The sequence below is a fragment of the Pseudophryne corroboree genome, chromosome 8 (genome assembly GCF_028390025.1).
Source record: "Pseudophryne corroboree isolate aPseCor3 chromosome 8, aPseCor3.hap2, whole genome shotgun sequence".
NCBI lineage: Eukaryota > Metazoa > Chordata > Amphibia > Anura > Myobatrachidae > Pseudophryne > Pseudophryne corroboree.
Genome location: NC_086451.1, coordinates 362,889,077 through 362,907,449, shown reverse-complemented (window position 1 = coordinate 362,907,449; position 18,373 = coordinate 362,889,077).

Here is an 18,373-nt window from a genome sequence, read left to right as displayed (position 1 = left end):
CAAACTGTAGGTCCTCATCGGCCAAGGTGTCAAACTTGTAAAACTTAGCAAACGTGTTTGCCCCTGACCAAGTAGCTGCTCAGCAAAGCTGTAACGCCGAGACTCCCCGGGCAGCCACCCAGGATGAGCCCACCTTCCTAGTAGAATGGGCATTCACCGAATTCGGTACCGGCAATCCTGTCGTAGAATGAGCGTGCTGAATCCGACCTCTGATCCAGCGCGCAATAGTCTGCTTAGAAGCAGGACACCCAATCTTGTTGGGAGCATATAGGACAAACAGAGTCTCTGTTTTCCATATTCGAACTGTTCTTGCAACATAAATTTTGAAAGCTCTGACCACATCCAGAGACTTTGAACCAGCTAAGGTATCATTAGCCACTGGCACCACAATAGGTTGGTTTATATTGAAAGTGTTAGGAAGAAATTGCTGACGGGTTCTTAACTCAGCCCTATCTTCATGGAAAATCAAGTACGGGCTGTGAGACAAGGCCCCTAACTCAGACAAAATTCTTGCGGATGCCAAGGCCAACAGCATGACCACTTTCCAAGTGAGAAACTTCCATTCTATCTCCTGGAGAGGTTCAAACCAATCCGATTGAAGGAACTGCAACACCATGTTAAGATCCCATGGTGCCACAGGAGGCACAAATGGAGGTTGGATGTGCAGAACCCCTTTCACGAAGGTCTGAACTTCTGGAAGGGAGGCCAATTGTTTTTGAAAGAAAATGGACAAGGCCGAAATCTGGACCTTGATTGAACCCAATCGTAGGCCCGCATCCACACCCGCCTGGAGAAAATGGAGAAAACATCCTAACTGAAACTCTTCCGTTGGAACCTTCTTGGTTTCACACATATTTTCTTCAAATACGGTGGTAATGTTTAGGCGTTACCCCTTTCCTGGCCTGAATCAGAGTGGGAATTACTTCTTTGGGAAAACCCTTCCGGGTTAGGATCCGGCGCTCAACAGCCATGCCGTCAAACGCAGCTGCGGTAAGTCTTGATACACGCACGGCCCCTGCTGCAGCAGGTCCTCACGAAGAGAAAGAGGCAGAGGATCTTCTATGAGTAATTCCTGAAGATCTGGATACCAAGACCTCCTTGGCCAGTCCGGGACAACGAGGATCGCTCGAACCCTTGTTCTTCTTATGATCTTGAGAACTTTTGATATTAGTGGAAGTGGAGGGAAGACATACACCGACCGAAACAACCACTGGGTCACTAGTGCATCCACTGCTATTGCTTGAGGGTCTCTCGACCTGGAACAATATCTCTGAAGCTTCTTGTTGAGACGAGATGCCATCATGTCTACTTGAGAAACTCCCCAAAGACCTGTCACCTCTGCGAAGACTTGGTGGAGGCCCCATTCTCCTGGATGGAGATCGTGTCTGCTGAGGAAGTCTGCTTCCCAGTTGTCCATTCCTGGAATGAAAATTGCCGACAGAGCTCTTGCATGTCTTTCTGCCCAGAGGAGGATCTTTGTCATCTCTGCTATCGCCACTCTGCTTTTTGTTCCGCCCTGACGGTTTATGTACGCGACTGCTGTTACATTGTCCGACTGGATCTGTACGGGTTGATCTTGAAGAAGATGCACCGCTTGTAGAAGGCCATTGTAAATGGCTCTCAACTCCAGAACGTTTATGTGAAGACAAGTTTCTTGACTTGACCATCTTCCTTGGAAGCTTTCCCCCTGTGTGACTGCTCCCCAGCCTCGAGACTTGCATCCGTGGTTACTAGGACCCAGTCCTGAATCCCGAACCTGCGTCCCTCTAGTAGGTGAGAACTGTGTAGCCACCACAGGAGCGAAATTCTGGCTTTGGATGATAGGATTATCCTCTGGTGCATGTGTAGGTGGGATCCGGACCACTTGTCCAACAGGTCCCACTGGAATACTCTGGCATGGAATCGGCCAAACTGTATGGCCTCGTAGACTGCTACCATCTTTCCCAACAACCGAATGCATTGATGAATCGACCCTCTTGTTGGTTTCAGAATTTGTTTGACCATTCTCTGGATTTCCAGAGCCTTTTCTACTGGAAGAAATACCCTCTGTACTTCTGTGTCCAGTATCATCCCCAGAAAAGACAATTTTGTCGTCGGTTCCAACTGTGATTTTGGAAAATTTATGATCCAACCGTGTTGTTGAAGGATTGTCAGGGAGAGTTCAATGTTCTGCACCAACCTTTCCCTGGACCTCGCTTTTATCAGGAGATCGTCCAGGTAAGGAATTATATTGACTCCTTTCTGTCGAAGGTGTACCATCATCTCTCCGCCATCACCTTGGTGAACACCCTCGGTGCCGTGGAGAGTCCAAACGGCAACGTCTGAAATTGGTAATGTCCTGTATCGTGAATCTCAGATAAGCTTGATGTGGAGGATAAATGGGAACATGTAAGTAGGCATCTTTTATGTCCACTGACACCATGAAGTCCCCTTCATCCAGACTGGAAATCACTGCCCTCAGAGATTCCATCTTGAACTTGAACCTTTGCAGGTAGAGATTCAGAGTTTTCAGGTTTAGAATCGGTCTGACCGAGCCGTCCGGCTTCGGAACTATGAATGGTCTTGAATAAAACCCTTCTCCTTGTTGCGACAAGGGAACCAGGACAATCACTTGATCCTGACACAATTTTTGTATTGCTGCCTCTATCACTTCCCTGTCTGGGATAGAAGCTGGTAAGGTCGATTTGAAAAATCGGCATGGAGGAATGTCTTGAAACTCCAGTTTGTACCCGTGGGACACTATTTGTAAGACCCACGGGTCCAGGCCAGATTGAACCAAGAACTGGCTGAAGAGTTTCAGATGTGCCCCCACCTGAGCGGACTCCCGCAAGGGAGCCCCAGCGTCATGCTGAAGATTTGGCAGAAGTTGATTTCTGCTCCTGTGATCCTGTAGACGCTGCAGACTTTTTTCCTTTTCCCCTTCCTTTACCCGCAAAGAAAGGGGAACCTTTACCCTTTTTGTATTTATTGGGCCGAAAGGACTGCATCTGAGAGTGATGTGTCTTTTTCGCCGGCTCAGGAGCATTAGGCAAGAATGTCGACTTACCAGCGGTAGCCGCAGAAACGAAAGCATCCAGCCCATCTCCAAACAAGGCCTCACCTTTATATGGGAGAGCCTCCATATTCCTTTTGGAATCTGCGTCAGCATTCCATTGGTGAATCCACAACGCCCTCCGTGCTGAGACTGCCATGGTAGCGGCTCTTGATCCCAAGAGACCAATATCTTTCATGGCTTCTAGCATGTATGCAGCAGCGTCTTTGATATGACCTAACGTTAGGAGTATCTCGTCTCTATCTATTGTGTCAATGTCTGATGACAAGTTTTCTGACCACTTTTCAATAGCACTACTCACCCACGCACAGGCAATGGTAGGCCTGAGTATTGTCCCATTGGCCACATAAATAAATTTCAGTGTATTCTCCAACTTGCGGTCTGCCGGCTCCTTCAGTGAAGCTGTCCCAGGCGCAGGGAGAATCACCTTTTTTGTTAACCGTGACAGGGCACTGTCTAAAACGGGGGGTGACTCCCACCTTTTCCTGTCCTCTGCAGGGAAAGGGTAAGCTACATGAATTCTTTTGGGAATCTGAAATTTCTTTTCAGGGTTTACCCAGACTCCCTCAAAGAGAGTGTTCAGCTCATGAGATGGAGGAAAAGTTAAGTTTCTTTCTTTTCTTTATAAAAGTAAGCCTTCTCCTGAGGTAAAGGAGGGGGCTCCGTAACTTCTAATGCCTCCTTTATAGCAACAATCATGTACTGAATGTTTTTCGCTAATTTTGGATCTATTCCCCTGAAATCACTAGTGTCGAAACAGGAATCAGAGTCCGTGTCGGTATCAGTCTGTACAACCTGTGTAAATGACCTTTTATGTGACCCAGAGGGGTCCCCTGTGGATGAAAAAGCAGAACTATTAAAAATCACATCTTCGACAGATTTTCTCCAGGTTTCTGCATGAGACTCAGACTTATCCAATCTCTTACTGATATGATTCACACTATCACATAATTCTTTCACCCATTCAGGCTCGTGGTGAGCCGGCAGCGCCACCACATTACAACTCTGTGTCCCTAAAATGGCTCCCTCAGGGGAAGAGCTCCCTGCCTCAGACATGTCACACACATGCACAATCACACCACAGACACTCCGGGGCTTAATGGGGACAGACCCACAGTAAAGCCTGTCAGAAGGACACAGAAAGGAATTGCCAGTTCACAACTCAGCGCCAAAAGAAAAAATCCCTGTGTCGTGTACTTTGTACACAGAGACAAAATCCCTGTGTTGCGTACTTTGTACACAGAGATCTTCAAGCGCTTTTTATTACCAATAATAGGCTTTAGCACCAAATATTACATCCCACCCCCCTTTTTTAGCACCCTGTTACTTGTTCAGAGGTGGAGAGGAGGATCAGCGTTTCTTGTCCTGCAGCTACTGGGAGAAAATGGCGCTGAGCAGTGTGCTGGCTGCCTGAGGAAGAAGCCCCGCCCCCTGTAATGGTGCGTTTTTCCTCAGCTTTAGAATAGATATTTATACTAGCGGGGGTGTAGGACAGTGTAAATACAAAGTATGCTACCTTTTGCCAGTGAGAGTAGGTTTCATGCTGCCCAGGCACCCCCCCCCCCCTGCTGTGCACTGTGTTATGTCATGTTTGCGCAGCGTTCCCGCTCGCTGCGCGGTACCTTGAGCCGTCACGATGACCAGAGATCCCGCTCTGCAGATCTCCGGTAATAATACTCACGCGTCTTCTGATTTCTGGCTCTGTTACGGGGGTGACGGCGTGCTGTGGGAGTGTGCGCGTAGCCGCAGCTAGTGTTCAGTTCCCTTCAGGAGCTAATGGTGTCCTGTCAGCAAGAAGCAGAGCCATGAAACTCTTTAGGAAGTTGGTTCCTACTTCTTTCCCCTAGTTCCCTCGAAGCAGGGAGACTGTTGCCAGCAGTCACCCTGAAAATAAAAAAACTTAACATAAAGTCTTTCAGTGAAACTCAGTAGAGCTCCACTGGAATGCGACCAGTCTGCCTGGGCACATTTTCTAAACTGAGGTCTGGAGGAGGGGCATAGAGGGAGGAGCCAGTTCACACTCTAGAAAAGTCTTAAAGTGCCCATGGCTCCTGCGGAACCGTCTATACCCCATGTTACTGAAGTGGACCCCAGCATCCTCTAGGACATATGAGAAAAGTGTTTCTTTTTTTCCCAAGGTGTAATAATTTCAGAGCAATTGAATGTATTTTAGGCAAGCAAACTACTGAGCCCACTAAGTGTAAGTAATGGGTGCAGCTTAAAATCCCAAATACAAAGAAGCAATGTTCTCTGCTAATATTATGCAGACTAATATGAGCCAACGCAAATATTTTAAGGAACAGTTTAAAAACTGTGCTCTTCTCTACCAGCGATCATTGGAAAAACTTCAATGTCCTGACGTTCATCTCCTGCATACTGTACTTCCCACCATTAGCAGTGCCAGATTGATGGCCACATGGGCTTCATGCTGAAAGTAATTAATGCACTATAGTGAGAAGCGGAGGAGGTGTGACCTGTGCTGTGTGGGAGAGGTCATTGCCATGTGGGCGTTTACACCTCCTACACTATCAGCCCCAATATCTTAGCTAAGCAGAAGTAGAAAGGTTGCATTATTAGATACTGAGATATTAATGAGCAGGAAATGCAATCTGCCAACATTTTCTAAAGAAAATTGTAGAGAAAACACCGGAGGGAGCCCTGTGATAATAATGCTATCTTGAAATAGCATTATCCAGGTTTCCCTCCGGTTCCCTGATTCCCACACAGGCTTCTCTTCTTGGATTTGGCCTCTGTGATCAGCTATGTATGTCTGATGGACACACAGGCTGATCAATGTGTGGGGGGGGGGGAAGTTAGAAAAAAAAATATTTATCTGCACTCAGCGACTGGTGGCCGGTAATTAAGGATTGCTGTGCTACTGCTGTGTCCTCTGGTCCAGTAAGTGACGCTGCAATGCGGCATCTCACTTTTCAGCACTGGAGATGACCACAAAGCACAGGCCCGGCTGCCCTCCTGGATCACCAATCACCAGTCGCTGAGTGCAGGTAAGTGTAACAGGAGGGGTGGGGGTCATGGGGTAGCCAATGTTGGTGCATGCATGGTATTTTTGTGAATAAAGAGTTGCAGTAAGTGGATTCAAAGGGACAGAGGTTTCTCACAAGCTCTATCTCTGCATGCAATAATTGATACATCCTTACAATGGTATTCAATTATCGCATTGCGGATTTGGTTGTATTTATTACATCCCATCCGCATCTGAGATAAATATGCCCCTTAGAGCTGTATTTCTCTTATGCTTCCTAACTCAGTAGATACAAAAATGTAAAATCACTCGAAGAGTATGTTGTGTGAAAATATAAGGTCGTTGCTGCCGGAGTCATGGGCGTCATAGGTAGTAGGTACTCACCTAAGGCCCAACAACGACTCAGGTTATGGTCTCTGCAAGGTTTTTTTATTTCCCATTAATGCCCATGTGTTTTACTGTTGTTCATTTATATGAATATGAATCTCATTTAAAACCCTACATAAGGGTCAATTTATCATAGCCCCAAGAAGGGGTTTCTACTTACACAAGTCCCACAGCCTTCAATAGTTATGACTGGCTGTAGTCTCGCCATGCAAAGCCTGGGCAAGTCTGCTTAACTAGAACAGCGGCAGATGCGTACTTCTGACTGTCCTCCTATATCTAGACAATGACAGAGGCATTACACAAGAAAACATGCTTCATTATTAAAATTATATATATATATTTTTTTTTTTACGTTTTCTAATTTATTTTTATTTATATATTTATTTAAAAAAAATAATTCTCAATAATTCTTTTGGTAGAACTACTACAATAAGTCTGCGCTTCCCATGCAGTGTGCATGCTGAGTCACACATGTACTGTGGCTGACCAGGATGGCCAGCGAAGCAGTAATAAGTCTCTTACCGATGCCAACCAGTGTAACATTGCATACCCCCATTGATATAAAAAGAAAAAGCATGCATGCGCCGAAGGCAAGCGGGCATGGCCTCATTAAAATGGGCATGGTCCCATTAAAAAGGGCGTGGCCTCATCTGAAAATACTACCTTACACCCCAATTTTTGACCTTGCACCAAAAGTTCTCGGCCACCACAGGATAAATTATATATATATATATATATATATATATATATATATATATATTATGCCATACACTGCAATGCCCTTGATACATTAAATCCCATTTTACACATTACGTCAGGCAAGTGTCCCCATTTTACACAGTGTGGCAGGCAAGATTCCCCATTTTACACATTGCGGCAGGCAAGAGTTCCCATTTTACAAATTGCGGCAGGCAAGAGTCCCCATTTTACACATTACGGCAGGCAAGTGTCCCCATTTTACACAGTACGGCAGGCAAGAGTCCCCATTTTACACATTACAGCAGGCACGTGTCCCCATTTTATACATTAGGCAGGCAAGTGTCAAGTGGGGGGAAAGGAAGGGAGAGGGAGGGGGGAGAGAGAGAGACTACTTACATTTGAAGAGGTTCTTCCCGCTCTTCGGGCCACCTCTCAATCCTCGCGCTGGCCGCCTCCTCCTTCTAATAGCTTGGCTCCCCCTCCTCTTGTCACCAGTACTCTGCTCGGGGGCGGAGTTTCGCGGAATGATGCAATTGCATTGTGATGTCACTACGCAACCGCGCCATTCTGATGCAAAACTCTGCCCCCTGAGCAGGAGTACTCGGGAAGAGGGAGGAGGGGGAAAAAAGGACCCACAAAGGGCCGCGGCGGTTGCACGACTCGCCCGCTTCAAGAAACGGCACTGCTCCTCCTCCAACAAGGCTAGGTCTGTGTCATATCATCCTGAGATGGCATTCTGACACAGATGGACAAATGGTGAAATCTGACATTTCTCTACAGTAACCTATTTCTTGAATAGCATAATATTGTGAACAGACCCTTTCTACTGTGTACTTAAGTGTTAATTTTCTTGTGCATATTACATATGGAAGTCCAAAATGGTAAACCAAAGAAATCTGAAGCCAGTCCGTGTACGATGGCCGATGGGACAATGTTTACAATCACCGGAATTTGCGGGAGTGGGTGCAGAGAGCGGGGGTGCCTCTAAACATTGTCTCGGGAAACATGGAGTAGTACTGGATCCTGGCAATACCCCAATGAGCCAGTGTGATTCTGAACATCAAACATAGACAACAGTGACTATGCTGGGGAAGGTTCTAAGTCAAATGAAGGGATCCTATTCTGATGTACAGTATACGTTATTATCACGTCTACATGCGAAACACCATTCTGAAGGGGGTTGTTACAGTAAGTCCCAGATATGCATCCTATAGTTAGAAGTTAGATTAATTATCTTTCATGACAGGACTACATTAGGGGTAGTAGTGTGGCATGTTAGATTTGGGATCCGGTCTCTAGGTCGACAGTAACTAGGTCGACCACTATTGGTTGACCGTAATTAGGTCGACAAGGTCTCTAGGCCGACAGGGTCTCTAGGTCAACATGTTCTAGGTCAGAGGTTCTCAAACTCGGTCCTCAGGACCCCACACAGTGCATGTTTTGCTGGTAACCCAGCAGGTGCACAGGTGTATTAATTAATCACTGACACATTTTAAAAGGTCCACAGGTGGAGTTAATTATGTCACTTGTGATTCTGTGAGGAGACCTGCAAAACGTGCACCGTGTGGGGTCCTGAGGACCGAGTTTGAGAACCTGTGTTCTAGGTCAAAAGGTCTACATGAGTTTAAAAAAAAAACTTAACTTCATACTTAACGATCCACATGGACTATGATTGGGAATAGTAACCTGTGCCAAGCGCAGCAGTAGGGGAGCGAGGCACCTTGCCTGAAGCATGGTGAGCGAAGTGAGCCATGCTAGGGGACACGGTGCACTAATTGGGGTTCCCGGTCACTGTACGGAGAAAACAACACCAAAAAAACATAAAAAACTCATGTAGACCTTTGACCTGTCGACCTAGAGACCCTGTCGACAGTAATAGTGGTCGACCTAGTTACTGTCGACCTTGCATAACACACCCGTTATATTTTTTTAGGTTTTTCAATGCCATGTTTACAGTCAAGACAGAACATACTATAAGGCTGATGCTGGATCTCTGAAGGCTTTGGAAGTCTCTCGGTTTGGCGAATGGACACCCCAGGTAAATAAAACTCCATATTTTATTTTACCATAGTGAATTCTGTGTTTTGGTTGGAATTCTTCTTTAAGTTTAGCATTCAGTCAGGCTAATTCCTTATTAGAATCCCAGTTTTCATAAAAACAATGTAAAAGTAATGCCACATATAAAAGAGCTATATGAAAAGATTAATCACAGGTGCTATGTACTGATGTAGAAGGACACAGTTTGTTCAGTCACATTAAAAGTGCTGACATGTTGGAGAATATCTGTACATCCTACTTATGAAATGAAATTGTGGGCGTAGTGTAGCTACTCCTCCGCTCTTATGTGATTGTGAAACAGGTTTGGCTAAACTATTAAACTTTCTAAATGTTCTAGAAGCAAGGGCTGGCCACAGACACCCTGATGGGAGGCAGCTGGAGCCAAAATAACAACCGATAAAGAAAACAAAGAAAAACAACGGAGAAGTAACACACTTTTACTCAACGGAAAACAAAACTGTAAAAATATGTGCATGAATTGAAATAAAATTGGATCCTATCACTTGGGGAGGCGGTAAAGATGCCACCTGTTGGGATCCCAGCAGTCGAAATACAGACGCCACAATTCCGACACACATCAGTATGCCAACACCGGGATTTCAACAGAGTAAGGAGACCGACGCCAGAATCCCGTCAGCCTGCATCCGACAGTAAGTATAGCAAGCGGGTCAGGGCCTGGGAGAGGTTAGGTTTAGGCGCCACCTTGGGGGTTTAAGTTTAGTCTGCGGGGAGGGGTGTTCGGGTTAGGCTGCGGGAAGGGGGGGTTAGGTTTAAGCACCGCTGAGGGGAGGTTAGGTTTAGGCACTACAGGGGAAGGGTTAGTCTACAGGAAAGGGAGGGTTAGGTTAAGGCATTACACGGGAGGGTTATGGATAGGCTTTGGGAAAGGGGGGGTTAGGTTTATGCACCACCAGGAGTTTAGGGTTAGGCACTAAGGGGGAGGTTAGACTTAGGCTGCAGCAACTGAGGGTTGGGGGTAGGGGAGTCGGGGAACATACTTACCCCGCTTTTGGGAATTCACAGATTGGGATGCTGACGTTGGTATTGTGACTGCTGACATCCTATCCTGCGGTCATTCATAATGAACCCCCTCACAGAAATCTGGAAGAATCCCAAATCAGATGGAGAATTCCCAGATTCCTGAGAGAGCAGTCAATTCTCACGTAATGCCATGAACAGGCCCGCAAAGGGAGGGGACATCCCATGATGCAAATCACATCAAAGCCACTTTAGTAGATACTGAGTGGACACTTGGCTGTGATAAGCATTATATACACCTAGGGGTGATACACAGTTGCGCACTGATAGGACCACTTTAGTGTCTTTTCCTGTAGTCACATCTACATCTTTATGCTAATGCTAGTACAAGCCTTTCCCTGGTGTACAGCCTTGTGTCTGAACGTGTAAGAACTGAGATGCCCACTTTGTAGGTTTTTAGACCAAACAATCCTGCTTGCTGCATCTGTAGATTCTACCAACGGTCCAACCATCAAAACTTGCACCAGCCCATGTTGTATGCAGTATGGCCTCCACTGCAGGCAACTAAGCCTATGAGTTTGCATCATGCCCAAAAACACTCCCATAATAGTGTCTCTCCATGGGTCTTAATAACAACCTTCCATTCATTGCTAGGAATGCTCAATACATTTCACACACAGTGTGATGATTCTACGAGTCTACAGGGATATTCACGCATACGGAATAAACTTAACCCTTCACCTAGTGCCCAAGCCTAACCCTCCTCTCCTGTAGTCTTACCCTAATCCTCCCCCTAGTGCCAAACCCTAAGCCTCCTCCTAGTGCCCAACCCTAATCCTTCCTTTTTCTATCATAGCCTAACCCAATACCTCCACTCCCACATTCTAAACCTAACCCTTCTCCTAGTGCCCACCCTAACCTTCCGCCTAGTGCCCAACCCTAATAATTCCCTATCACAGCCTAACCCTAACCCTCCACTCCCACAGCATAACCCTATTACTCCACTCCCACAGCCTAACCCACCTCATAGTGCACAACTATAACCATCCCCCTAGTGCATAATCCTCCCCTCCAGCAGCCTAAACCTAACCCTTTTAATAGTGCCTAACCCTTCCCCTAGTGCCTAACCCTTTCCATAGTGCCTAACCCTTCCCTCCACAGCCTAACCCTCCCCTCCAGCAGCTTAACCCTAATCTTTTCCCTAATGCCTAACCTTAACCCTCCCATCGTGCAGCCTCAGCTTAATCTCGGGTCCTGTAGCAGAACCTTTTATCTACACTCCCCTGCAGAAAGTCAACATGTCACTTGTCGAAATGGTTCCATTGACATGGCGACTGCATCCGGTTATAACAAAAGAGCGTGCCACTTTCAAAAACTTGCCCCCAGTGTGCAGAAGATAAAAATAACAGTAACAGGAAGTGATGTATCACATATTTGAGAGAGATAAAATGAAGACGTTGCCATTAGTACCCAATCAGCTTGTAGATATCATTTATCTAATACAATTGGAAACTGATTGTTTGCTATGTGCAACTTCTCCTCTGTATCTCTCTCAAAAATTGACACCTTACATCCCTAGAGTCTTCAGAAATATAGAGAAGACCGTATATTTATGGGACACCTTTGTAAATATGGCAGTCACCACATACCCAGCCTGATTGGAGGCAGAGCCATTTCTAGATAATTTGCTTCCCAGTGCGAACAGTAAAAAATTTGCCCCCCTCCCCCCCCCCCAGACATTTAAAAAAAACTATTTTGGCCTCACTAAAATGGGTGTGGCTTCTTTTATAATGGGCGTGGTCTCACAGGAAAAGACTACCTTACACCCCAGTTATTGACCCTGCAACAACAGACCTCGGCCACCACAGGAAACCAAAAATTTCACCAAATTAAGCCCCAGAGTAATGCCCCTTGCACCATATTATGCCATACACTGCAATGCCCTTGATACATTATGCCCTACAGTAAAGCTTCTAATTACTTTAAAATTACCTGCTCGTTGCCAGGGGTTTCATGCGCTGGGTGTCATGCTCGTTGCCAGGGGTTTCATACGCTGGGTGTCTTGCTTGTTGCCAGGGGTTTCCGCGCTGGGTGTCTTGCTCATTGCCAGGGGTTTCACTAGCTGGGTGTCATGCTCATTGCCGGGGGTTTCACTAGCTGGGTGTCCTACTCGTTGCAAGGGGTTTCATGCTCTGGGATCCATGCTCATTGCCAAGGGGAACGCTCATTGCCAAGGTGGCGTATAAAGAATATTTGCTGGTGTGATGTCACAATGCAACTGCGTCATTCCACAAAACTCCATAGAATAAATAACGCTGCAATGAAACATAGCAACACTGACCACAAGGCACTGTGATGCACTGACTGTAGAGCACTGGAAAGGTTACAGTGAAACCTCACTGACCCAATGCCTGTGACGTCGTTGGCCATAGCTGTTACAGGGAGAAATCCCTATCAGACTGACTAGAGTTTGTAGGACAGTTTAGTTGCTGTGTGAAAGAAGAAGGATGCAGAGAACCTATGTATTAGCATTTTAAAGAATTACATAAATATTTGCTTGATAAGATTAGCAGACTATAATAAACTTTTACACGGTCACAAGCAATGAAATTAACCCTCATCACTGAAATATTCTGTCCCTCTTTTCATATTTAGGGACCTATTTATTAACATTATTTTTACTAAAATATTGTAAAAAAGGGTGTTTTCCCACCCTTTTCACATTATTTTAGTATCACCTGAATGTATTAAAGGTAGTGATGAGCGGGTTCGGTTCCTCGGAAACCGAACCCCCCCGAACTTCACCCATTTTACACGGGTCCAAGGCATACTCGGATTCTCCCGTATGGCTCGGTTAACCCGAGCGCGCCCGAACGTCATCATCCCGCTGTCGGATTCTCGCGAGATTCGGATTCTATATAAGCAGCCGCGCGTCGCCGCCATTTTCACTCGTGCATTGGAAATATTAGGGAGAGGACATGGCTGGCGTCCTCTCCGTTTTTATTCATTGTTGATGCAAATATTTGTGCTTGCTTTGTATTATTAATATAGGAGGAGTACAGTGCAGAGTTTTGCTGATCAGTGACCACCAGTTTTATCCGTTCTCTGCCTGAAAAAAACGCTCCTTATCCGTTATCTGTGCTCAGTGTGCTGCATATATCTGTGCTCACACTGCTTAATTGTGGGGACTGGGGAGCAGCAGTATTATATAGGAGGAATGCAGTCCAGAGTTTTGCTGACAGTGACCACCAGTATACGTTGTCTGCCTGAAAAACACTCCATATCTGTGCTGCATTGTAGTATATAGTAGGAGTACAGTGCATAATTTTGCTGACCACCAGTATATAATATATAGGAGTACGGTACAGAAGGCCACTGCTGTACCTACCTCTGTGTCGTCAAGTATACTATCCATCCATACCTGTGGTGCATTTCAGTTTTGCACAGTTTGCTGACCACCAGTATATAATATATAGCATTACGGTACAGTAGGCCACTGCTGTACCTACCTCTGTGTCGTCAAGTATACTATCCATCCATACCTGTGGTGCATTTCAGTTTTGCACAGTTTGCTGACCACCAGTATATAATATATAGCATTACGGTACAGTAGGCCACTGCTGTACCTACCTCTGTGTCGTCAAGTATACTATCCATCCATACCTGTGGTGCATTTCAGTTTTGCACAGTTTGCTGACCACCAGTATATAATATATAGCATTACGGTACAGTAGGCCACTGCTGTACCTACCTCTGTGTCGTCAAGTATACTATCCATCCATACCCGTGGTGTGTTTCAGTTGTGCGTAGTATATATAGTAGTAGGCCATTGCTATTGATACTGGCATATAATTCCACACATTAAAAAATGGAGAACAAAAATGTGGAGGTTAAAATAGGGAAAGATCAAGATCCACTTCCACCTCGTGCTGAAGCTGCTGCCACTAGTCATGGCCGAGACGATGAAATGCCATCAACGTCGTCTGCCAAGGCTGATGCCCAATGTCATAGTAGAGAGCATGTAAAATCCAAAAAACAAAAGCTCAGTAAAATGACCCAAAAATCTAATTTGAAAGCGTCTGAGGAGTAGCGTAAACTTGCCAATATGCCATTTACGACACGGAGTGGCAAGGAACAGCTGAGGCCCTGGCCTATGTTCATGGCTAGTGGTTCAGTTTCACATGAGGATGGAAGCACTCATCCTCTCGCTAGAAAAATGAAAAGACTTAATCTGGCAAAAGCACAGCAAAGAACTGTGCGTTCTTCTAAATCACAAATCCCCAAGGAGAGTCCAATTGTGTCGGTTGCGATGCCTGACCTTCCCAACACTGGACGGGAAGAGCTTGCGCCTTCCACCATTTGCACGCCCCCTGCAAGTGCTGGAAGGAGCACCCGCAGTCCAGTTCCTGATAGTCAAATTGAAGATGTCACTGTTGAAGTACACCAGGATGAGGATATGGGTGTTGCTGGTGCTGGGGAGGAAATTGACAAGGAGGATTCTGATGGTGAGGTGGTTTGTTTAAGTCAGGCACCCGGCGAGACACCTGTTGCCCGTGGGACGAATATGGCCATTGACATGCCTGGTCAAAATACAAAAAAAATCAGCTCTTCGGTGTGGACTTATTTCAACACAAATGCGGACAACCGGTGTCAAGCCGTGTGTTGCCTTTGTCAAGCTGTAATAAGTAGGGGTAAGGACGTTAACCACCTAGGAACATCCTCCCTTATACGTCACCTGGACCGCATTCATCAGAAGTCAGTGACAAGTTCAAAAACTTTGGGTGACAGCGGAAGCAGTCCACTGACAACTAAATCCCTTCCTCTTGTAACCAAGCTCCTGCAAACCACACCACCAACTCCCTCAGTGTCAATTTCCTCCTTACACAGGAAAGCCAATAGTCCTGCAGGCCATGTCACTGGCAAGTCTGACGAGTCCTCTCCTGCCTGGGATTCCTCCGATGCATCCTTGAGTGTAACGCCTACTGCTGCTGGCGCTGCTGTTGTTGCTGCTGGGAGTCGATCGACATCCCAGAGGGGAAGTCGGAAGACCACTTGTACTACTTCCAGTAAGCAATTGACTGTCCAACAGTCCTTTGCGAGGAAGATGAAATATCACAGCAGTCATCCCGCTGCAAAGCGGATAACTGAGGCCTTGGCAGCCTGGGCGGTGAGAAACGTGGTTCCGGTATCCACCGTTAATTCAGAGGCAACTAGAGACTTGATTGAGGTACTGTGTCCCCGGTACCAAATACCATCTAGGTTCCATTTCTCTAGGCAGGCGATACTGAAAATGTACACAGACCTCAGAAAAAGAGTCACCAGTGTCCTAAAAAATGCAGTTGTACCCAATGTCCACTTAACCACGAACATGTGGACAAGTGGAGCAGGGCAGACTCAGGACTATATGACTATGACTGGGTAGATGTATTGCCTCCCGCAGCAAGAACAGCAGCGGTGGCACCAGTAGCAGCATCTCGCAAACGCCAACTCGTTCCTAAGCAGGCTACGCTTTGTATCACCGCTTTCCATAAGAGGCACACAGCTGACAACCTCTTACGGAAACTGAGGAACATCATCGCAGAATGGCTTACCCCAATTGGACTCTCCTGGGGATTTGTGACATCGGACAACGCCACCAATATTGTGCGTGCATTACACGTGGGCAAATTCTAGCACGTCCCATGTTTTGCACATACATTGAATTTGGTGGTGCAGAATTATTTAAAAAACGACAGGGGTGTGCAAGAGATGCTGTCGGTGGCCCGAAGAATTGCGGGCCACTTTCGGCATTCAGCCACCGCGTGCCGAAGACTGGAGCACCACCAAACATTCCTGAACCTGCCCTGCCATCATCTGAAGCAAGAGGTGGTAACGAGGTGGAATTCAACCCTCTATATGCTTCAGAGGATGGAGGAGCAGCAAAAGGCCATTCAAGCCTATACATCTGCCCACGATATAGGCAAAGGAGGGGGAATGCACCTGAATCAAGTGCAGTGGAGAATGATTTCAACGTTGTGCAAGGTTCTGCAACCCTTTGAACTTGCCACACGTGAAGTCAGTTCAGACACTGCCAGCCTGAGTCAGGTCATTCCCCTCATCAGGCTTTTGCAGAAGAAGCTGGAGACATTGAAGGAGGAGCTAAAACAGAGCGATTCCGCTAGGCATGTGGGACTTGTGGATGGAGCCCTTAATTCGCTTAACCAGGATTCATGGGTGGTCAATCTGTTGAAATCAGAGCACTACATTTTGGCCACCGTGCTCGATCCTAGATTTAAAACCTACGTTGTATCTCTCTTTCCAGCAGACACAAGTCTGCAGAGGTTCAAAGACCTGCTGGTGAGAAAATTGTCAAGTCAAGCGGAACGTGACCCGTCAACATCTCCTCCTTCACATTCTCCCGCAACTGGGGGTGCGAGGAAAAGGCTAAGAATTCCGAGCCCACCCGCTGGCGGTGATGCAGGGCAGTCTGGAGCGAGTGCTGACATCTGGACCGGACTGAAGGACCTGCCAACGATTACTGACATGTCATCTGCTGTCACTGCATATGATTCTCTCACCATTGAAAGAATGGTGGAGGATTATATGAGTGACCGCATCCAAGTAGGCACGTCAGACAGTCCGTACGTATACTGGCAGGAAAAAGAGGCAATTTGGAGGCCCTTGCACAAACTGGCTTTATTCTACCTAAGTTGCCCTCCCCCCAGTGTGTACTCCGAAAGAGTGTTTAGTGCAGCCGCTCACCTTGTCAGCAATCGGCGTACGAGGTTACTTCCAGAAAATGTGGAGAAGATGATGTTCATCAAAATGAATTATGATCAATTCCTCCGTGGAGACATTCACCAGCAGCAATTGCCTCCAGAAAGTACACAGGGACCTGAGATGGTGGATTCCAGTGGGAACGAATTAATAATCTGTGAGGAGAGGGATGTACACAGTGAAAGGGGTGAGGAATCGGAGGATGATGATGAGGTGGACATCTTGCCTCTGTAGAGCCAGTTTGTGCAAGGAGAGATTGATTGCTTCTTTTTTTGGTGGGGGCCCAAACCAACCAGTCATTTCAGTCACAGTCGTGTGGCAGACCCTGTCGCTGAAATGATGGGTTCGTTAAAGTGTGCATGTCCTGATTATACAACATAAGGGTGGGTGCCCAAGGACAATTCCATCTTGCACCTCTTTTTTCTTTCATTTTTCTTTGCATCATGTACTGTTTGGGGACAATTTTTTTGAAGTGCCATCCTGCCTGACACTGCAGTGCCACTCCTAGATGGGCCAGGTGTTTGTGTCGGCCACTTGTGTCGCTTAGCTTAGTCACACAGCGACCTTGGTGCGCCTCTTTTTTTCTTTGCATCATGTGCTGTTTGGGGACAATTTTTTTGAAGTGCCATCCTGCCTGACACTGCAGTGCCACTCCTAGATGGGCCAGGTGTTTGTGTCGGCCACTTGGGTCGCTTAGCTTAGTCATCCAGCGACCTCGGTGCAAATTTTAAGACTAAAAATAATATTGTGAGGTGTGAGGTGTTCAGAATAGACTGAAAATTAGTGTAAATTATGGTTATTGAGGTTAATAATACTATGGGATCAAAATGACCCCTAAATTCTATGATTTAAGCTGTTTTTGAGGGTTTTTTGTAAAAAAACACCCGAATCCAAAACACACCCGAATCCGACAAAAAAATGTCAGGGATGTTTTGCCAAAACACGGCCGCGGAACCGAATCCAAAACCAAAACACAAAACCCGAAAAATGTCCGGTGCACATCACTAATTAAAGGGCATTTGGAGCAATTTCATAAAAAACTGCTCCAAACCCTTTAATTCACTTTTTTTTTTTTAGTAACCCACATCGCATTCTCCATACTTATAATGGGAAATGCGATCTGACCAGATTTACAAAAAAAAAAAAAGGGGAAAAAATATTGCAGTGTGCCCTGTGATAATCTCGTCAGCTCAGGCTGGTGAGTTCAAAGGGCAGCACTGCGATAAGCACCCTTTTGCCCAGCTGAGCAGGGACCAGGCTCCAGTGATCAGCTCTGTGTGTCCGATTGACACACAAGCTGATCAATGTGTCAAAAAAAAACATACTCACCTGTCCAGGGAGCCGGTGTCCGCTGCCAGGCGCCGGGTACCCCATGTGCTGCAATGTGACCCTGGTGCATTAAAGTGATGCTGCAAAATGGCAGCGCACTTTACAGCACCGGGGGAAGTGGCCGCGGACCA